The sequence below is a fragment of the Oryzias melastigma genome, linkage group LG15 (genome assembly GCF_002922805.2).
Source record: "Oryzias melastigma strain HK-1 linkage group LG15, ASM292280v2, whole genome shotgun sequence".
Lineage (NCBI taxonomy): Eukaryota > Metazoa > Chordata > Actinopteri > Beloniformes > Adrianichthyidae > Oryzias > Oryzias melastigma.
In genome coordinates, this window is record NC_050526.1 from 29,591,056 (window position 1) to 29,599,658 (window position 8,603).

Sequence of the window (8,603 nt, forward strand, 5' to 3'; positions counted from 1 at the left end):
GACCAGTATGTGTAATATAGTCCAGTATGTGTACCTATAGACCAGTATGTAACTAAAGACCAGTATGTGTACCTATAGACCAGTATGTAATCTCACACAGGTGTGTGTAACTGGAAACATCTGATTGCATGAAACAGGTTAAACTCAATAAAGTCACAACAATGAGGTCGTCGTTTTGACTGAAAGTATTTTCAGATAAAGTGAGGTACTGCTACATAACTGCATAACTACAGGGCAGGTGATCAGGTGGACAGGTAGGAGTGTACCTGGTGTGTCATCAGGAAAGAAAGTTGATCAGGAGATTTGGTGGAAGATGAGGTGCAGGAGTGTATATGGATTAAGAGGCTAGCTAAGAAGAAGAGGGACACTGAGAGGACTGAGGAGAGTGGGCAGGAGTACAGGGAGATGCAGCGTAAGGTGAAAGTAGAGGTGTCAAAGGTCAAACAGAAAGACAGAGTACATGCGTGTGAATGAGAAGGACCAGAGTGGAGGAGATCACAGAGACAAGAGAGGAAGACAGTGGAGGATCTGAAGTATCTCAGGTCAACAGTGCACACTCATGGAGAGTGTAGAGAAGAAGTGGAGACACCACTGGATACCTGTGCTCTAAACATTTATTGTTAACTTTCTGAATGGCTACAGAGACGAAGTGGTTAGGAGTCTCTCCTCACATCAGGAGGTCCTGGTTCAAATCCCGGCTGGGACCTTTCTGCATGTCTGGATTCCTCCCAGTCCAGAAACATGCTTTGGAGGCTCTTCAAAAGTCTGGTAAGCTGTTCAGGGTGTGTCCAACAGTACCTGGGATAGGCTCCAGCAATACCATAACATGGATGGTTGGCTAACTTTTTTTTTTCCTTTTTTGCAGGTTGTAACTTTCGTTTTTAAAGTTCTCATGAGTCTCTTTTTTTATTCATTTAAAACTACTTCCTGTTTTTATTTTTTGAGATAGGATGTGTCTCCAGTTGTGAAAGCTCGTTTCTTGCTGAAGCGTCTTCATCGATGCTGAATTTTTCAAATAAGAGTAATTTAGCTGACTGTAGATTTTATTCCAGAAGCTACATATTTAAACCTTTAGCTAACTCCTCCTTTCTTTGTGTGTGTGTGCGCGTGAGTGTGTGTGCAGGGGTGCACGTGAGTGTGTGTGTGTCCTGCCCATTTGCAGTAAACAGAGACCTGCTTATCTCCTCGGCGCTGATTAAACGTGGTTTCGTACTCTAAACCATGGCGTTCCCACAGACCAGAACTCTGCAGACACAGCATTCCTCTCAAATGTGGTCTGTTGGATTAAGTTACATGCAAAAACACAATTCACACGTGCTCACACACAGAAATAGACTAATGTAAATAGATCCATGGAGGCCTCTGTTTTCTCATGTGCACAAAACCATAAATTTCATGTTTACCTGACAAGCATATCATCTGTGCAAACATACACAAGCTCCATAAGCACTTTTAAATATGCACAATTTTTGGCTCTGTGCAGCTCTGATTATACGCGCTATGGCAACAATTATGTCTAATAGCCAAAGATAATAACTGCAATTTTTGTACTTATGTGGATGATTAAACGGCATGAAAATATGCAGAGAATTATACTTTAAAGAGCTAGTGGACGTTTGTTTGTCTTTTCTTCCAGCACGTTTTTTCTTATTTTCCTAAATGTCACTCAAAAACACAAAGGCTGCGATTTGACTTCCAGCTTAATACGCAAATAGATATAGATCTGGAGACAATTTGGCTAATCGTGTTTCAATCGTAATGTTAATGCATTGATGCAAAAAGCAGAAAAAATACTTTTTTTTCCCACTTGATTTAGTTCCTTTTTGAATGGAGTTCAGCCGGCTGTGAAATGTTTGCAATAAAATGCAATTGACAGAAAAGCTGATAAACAAAAACAATTTAAGATTAGAGGATTATAAAGGTTTGGCCCTTTACTTTTCCATGGAAAGCCTCATTATTACATCATTCTTCACCAAATTTAGAGCTCTATTCCCATCCATTTAAAAAGGTGGAATGCTGCTATCCAACAAAAAAAGCAGTCAACAAACCCACCCACCCACCGACAAACTCCTGTGAACCATTTTACCAGCACAGTGGCCAAGTGGTAGAGCGTCTGAACCATCTCAGTCTATCTTCTCTGACTTTATCTCCAGAACCTCTAAGATGAGCTGTCCCTCTGATGGATTCATCCCTGATCCGATTCAAACTCCTCCTCCTTTAAGATAACTCCTCCTCCATTTCTCCTCCCATCTCCACCATGATAGAACAACTTTAACCCTGCTCTTCAGCTTCTAGCCTTGCTACCTTTCCACCTGGTCACCTTGACACAGTATGTCTACCTTCCTCCTCTGACTCTCTACCTTTTCCTGTCATTGTTCCAACATTCAGAGTCTCAACACCCATGACTTCTTTGTTCTCTCTCTTCCTGTGAATGCTCCTCCCTCCTTTCCTCTCTGACCAACAGTAGTCCTATATACAAACCAGCACCCTATCGGTGAATAGCAGCAATGGCGTTCGTTAATCCGGGCCTCGACCAATCTGGTATGGATATCAAAGTTGTGATTCGTTTATATGTTTGTCAAAGATTTTACATCAAATGCCGTTCCTGACTCAACTCTCTGAATTGATCCCAGCTTGGGCCCCTCTGGTCTACATTTTCAAGACCATACCTGGATCATTCATTTATTCATTCATCTTCTTGGCCGCTTTGTCCCTTTTGGGGACACGGGGGTGCCAGAGCCTAACCTAGTTACTGATGGGTGAAGGCCGGATACGCCTGGACAGGTTGCCACTCTGTGGCAGGACCTCAATCACACCTTGAGGCAATTTAGAGTCACCAGTGAACCTATAAAGCATGTTTTTGGAGGGTGGGAGGAAGCCAGAGTCCCCAGAGAAAACCCAAATCATATATTGAAGACATTTTTATTTAAACAAAAGTGTTAAAAACACATTTGTAACACATGAACTGAACCCAACAACTCATCTGTTGTCAGATCAACTCTTGGGCGTCCAGTTTCTGCAGGGACGCTCTGGAGTTGTTGATCTGGTTTCAGTCCGTCTCATCCAGGAGTGGTGTGTTCCTGTAGAGCAGGGGTATTCAAGTCCAGGCCTCGAGGGCCGGTGTCCTACATGTTTTCCAACCAACCTTCCATTGAAGCTCCTTATTGGCTGCTAATTTCCAGGATCAAGTATGTTTAGCCAATAAGGAGCTTCAATGGAAGGTTGGTTGGAAAACATGTAGGACACCGGCCCTCGAGGCCTGGACTTGAATACCCCTGCTGTAGAGTGAGTTAATGATTCATAGATGAGGGTGTGAGACCACCCAGAGGCGGGGGCCTCTTGCAGCAGTTCAACATGGAGCATCACACCTGCAATCATACGAGTGGAAGTGGCCACACACTGAGAGAGCCGTGTTCTGTAACAGTAGTTTAAATTTACCAACCATCAGAAAAAAAAAAAAACAAGACCATGTTCCTCAACCTGGTTAAAGTCTGGCAGTGAGAGTAAAAAAAGTGATAGAATTGTTGTTTAGTGTTTTGTTTTTTTATTTACTCTTTTTTTATAGATTTGACCCACTTTACCAAATTGATGCACAAAAGAAAACAAGAACAAATATGAGGGCAACATTAGCTGAGTCAGGAAAGGCCAAAAACAGAATGGACCAATTAACAACTAAAGTAGAGACCACGCCCCCTGCAGAGCATTTAAAACAACGGATTGAGACTTGGATCATTTCTACCTCCAGCAGCTTAAACAATCACATTGTTCTCTGATGCTGCTGCTCTTCAACAGAACAGTTTAACATTAATTTCTTTATAAATAACATTTAAATTAGATAGCTTCAGAAAGCTGAGTATAGATGAGTACAGATGAGTATAGATGTGCATAGATGAGTATAGATGAGTATTAATGATTATAGATGTGTATAGATAAGTATAGAGGAGTATAGATGAGTATAGATGTGTATAGAGGAGCATAGATGATTATAGATGTGTATAGAGGAGTAGAGATGAGTATAGATGAGTATAGATGTGTATAGAGGAGCATAGATGATAATAGATGTGCATAGCGGAGTATAGATGAGTAGAGATGTGTATAGATGACTATAGAGGAGCATAGATGTGTATAGAGGAGCATAAATGATTATAGATGTGTATAGATGAGTATAGATGAGTATAGATGTGTATAGAGGAGCATACATGATAATAGATGTGTATAGAGGAGTATAGATGAGTATAGATGTGTATAGATGAGTATAGATGAGTATAGATGAATATAGATGAGTATAGATGTGCATAGAGGAGCATAGATGAGTATAGATATGTATAGATGAATATAGATGAGCATAGATGTGTATAGATGACTATAGAGGAGCATAGATGAGTATAGATGTGTATAGATGAGTATAGATGATTTTAGATGTGTATAGATGATTATAGATGAGTATAGATGTGTATAGAGGAGCATAGATGATTATAGATGTGTATAGATGAATATAGATGAGAATAGATGTGTATAGAGGAGTGTAGATGTGTATAGAGGAGTATAGATAAGTAAAGATGTGTATAGATGAGTATAGATGTGTATAGATGTGTATAGATGAGTATAGATGTGTATAGATGTGTATAGAGGAGTATAGATGAGTAAAGATGTGTATAGATGTGTATAGATGTGTATAGAGGAGTATAGATGTGTATAGAGGAGCATAGATGATTATAGATGAGTATAGATGAGTATAAATAAATATAGGTGAGTATAGATGTGTATAGATGAGTATAGATGTGTATAGATGAGTATAGATGTGTATATAGGAGCATAGATGATTATAGATGTGTATAGATGAGTATAGATGAATATAGATGAGTATAGATGTGTATAGATGAGTATAGATGAGTATAGATGAATATAGACGAGTATAGATGTGTATAGATGAGTATAGATGTGTATAGATGAGTATAGATGAGTATAAATGTGTATAGATGAGTATAGATGAGTATAGATGTGTCTAGGTGACTATAGAGGAGTATAAATGAGTATAGATGATTATAGATGTTTATAGATGAATATAGATGAGTATAGATGTGTATAGATGACTATAGATGATTATAGATGAGTATAGATGATTATAGATGTGTATAGATGTGTATAGATGAGTATAGATGTGTATAGAAGAGCATAGATGATTATAGATGTGTATAGATGAATATAGCTGAGTATAGATGAGTATAGATGATTATAGATGTTTATAGATGAATATAGATGAGTATAGATGTGTATAGATGACTATAGATGATTATAGATGAGTATAGATGTGTATAGAGGAGCATAGATGATTATAGATGTGTATAGATGAATATAGATGAGAATAGATGTGTATAGAGGAGTGTAGATGTGTATAGATGTGTATAGAGGAGTATAGATAAGTAAAGATGTGTATAGATGAGTATAGATGTGTATAGATGTGTATAGAGGAGTATAGATGAGTAAAGATGTGTATAGATGTGTATAGATGTGTATAGAGGAGTATAGATGTGTATAGAGGAGCATAGATGATTATAGATGTGTATAGATGAGTATAGATTAGTATAAATGAATATAGATGAGTATAGATGTGTATAGATGAGTATAGATGTGTATAGATGACTATAGATGATTATAGATGAGTATAGATGTGTATATAGGAGCATAGATGATTATAGATGTGTATAGATGAATATAGATGAGTATAGATGAGTATAGATGAGTATATATGAATATAGACGAGTATAGATGAGTATAGATGTGTATAGATGAGTATAGATGAGTATAGATGAATATAGATGAGTATAGATGAGTATAGATGAATATAGATGGGTATAGATGTGTCTAGATGATTATAGATGAGTATAGATGATTACAGATGTGTATAGATGAATGTAGATGAGTATAGATGAATATAGATGAGTATAGATGTGTCTAGGTGACTATAGAGGAGTATAGATGTGTATAGATGTGTATAGATGAGTATAGATGTGTATAGAAGAGCATAGATGATTATAGATGTGTATGGATGAATATAGCTGAGTATAGATGAGTATAGATGATTATAGATGTTTATAGATGAATATAGATGAGTATAGATGTGTATAGATGACTATAGATGATTATAGATGAGTATAGATGTGTATAGAAGAGCATAGATGATTATAGATGTGTATAGATGAATATAGCTGAGTATAGATGATTGTAGATGTGTATAAATGAATATAGATGTGTATAGATGAGTATAGAGGAGTATAGATGTGTATAGATGAGTATAGATGAGTATAGAGGAGTATAGATGTGTATAGATGAGTATAGATGAGTATAGATGAGTATAGATGTGTATAGATGAGTATAGATGTGTATAGATGAGTATAGATGTGTATAGATGAGTATAGATGATTATAGATGTGAATAGATGTGTATATATGAATATAGGTGAGTATAGACATGTATATCATTGAGTATATTTGTACTCTAGATTTAACTGATGATTTTCTCTGCTCTGCTGTGGCAGAGGAAGTTCTAATAGAAAAATAAAATCATCTTGATTTAGATAAAACCTTTATATTATCAAAGCTGATAGTCTTATTTTAAACCTAAATGTTAAAACTTAGCCATGATAACTTTTTTTTTTAACTATTATGACTTACAGGAAATGAAAATGCAGAAATTAATAGCTAGGTTTATACTCTAGGATCTGATAAAAGACCGGATCCAGATGACCGGAGAGGTCTGGCTGGTACATACTGGGTCAGGAGGTCAGTCATGTATTTTGGTGCTAAACCATTCAAAGCTTTATAAACCAGTAACAGAACTTTAAAGTCTATCCTCTGACAGACAGGTAACCAGTGTAAAGACCTCAGAACTGGACTGATGTGGTCTACTTTCTTGGTCCTTGTGAGAACCCGAGCAGCAGAGTTCTGAATAAGCTGCAGTTTCCTGATGGATTTTTTTGGTAGTCCTGTAAAAACACTGTTACAGTAATCAAGTCGACTAAAGATGAAAGCATGCACTAGTTTCTCCAGGTCCTGCTTAGACATCAGATCTTTAATCCTTGAGATATTTTTGAGATGATAATAGGCTGATTTAGTGACTGCCTTAATGTGTTTATCAAATGTAGGTCTGTGTCTATCACTACACCCAAGTTTCTGGCCTGGTTGGTAGTTTTTAGTTGAATAGATTGAAGCTCTGTAGCCATAATGCATTTATTTAATAACAGAGAACGTGTGGATGAACGTCTGTTTGTTTGTTGGCTTGTCTGTAGGCAAGCTTGTGTTTTTATGACTTTTATTTATTGCTCTTTTTATTTTTACTTTTTATTACTGTGTTTGAGTTATGATTTATTATTTATATTTATACATATTTTATCTTGTTATTTTATTTTTATTTTATTCTTAAACTCTTTAATTATGAGTTTATTCTTTTAGGAACAGTAAGAATAAGGCACTGATCAGTGAACACTTTTACATTTTGTCGTACATGTGACAAAACTAATAAATCTATTCTATTCTAATCTTGGAATTGGATTGCATACAGACCCCTGAAAAACTTTATCCAATCTGTCACACGTTTGAAAAAAATCAATCATTTTAACATGCACAAAACAATTTAAATACCAGGAATGGCTGAAATAGTGAGTTCCACTGTCAACAAATAAAGCTCCAGCTTTGATCGAGATGATCTTCTGAACATGCTTTCATTATTAATATTAATAATATTTTTTAACTAACTGTTTCCTCATGATTTTATAAATCTGAGGGGTCAGTATCTTATTGGAAATCGTTAGTTAGACATTTAGACTTCAGATCCGTGCATCAATGCAGCGATCTGCATCCTTGGTGCACGTCTGTGGGAATAACATCAGCCCTTGCTTTGTCTGGACCAGATTGGAAATACAAATTCACATGATTGCACAGTGTCAGAGGACTGTGTGGAGCGCGGAGCGGCATTTCCACATTCAAAAGCCTCCACCAGATCACGCGCCAACCCGCAGCCGTTCAGAGACCCCCCGCAGACAGGAAGCTTGGACTCTGTCTCTGTTCGGAGTCACGGTTCGTTTGTCCTGTTTGAGCTCCAAAGCCTCTTCTGGAGCGCCATGCTCTCTGTGCATGATGTGAAAGCCAGCACAGTGATCACAGACAGTTAGAAAACACTGTTTACAAGCACCACCCCTTACGACACAAACATTTTACAATATAATGAGCAACAATATATTTACAGAATATTCCATACATGGAAGCATTATATTTTTCCATATATTGAAATACACCAATTACTGCCGTCTTCTTATATTGAAATATACCAATTCATATACTGTGACTTATGCTGCAATATATTGCTTTATATACTGACATATGCCATTAATCTATTATGATTTATACAGTAATATATTAGTTCATATACTGACATATGATATAATATATTATGATTTATACCAAAAATGTCTTTAAGATAATGCCATCCATCCATCTTCTTCCTTTCATCAGGACCGGGTCGCGGGGGCAGCAGTCTAAGCAAAGATGCCCAGACTTCCCTCTCCCCGGCCACTTCCTCCAGCTCCTCTGGGGGGACCCCGAGGT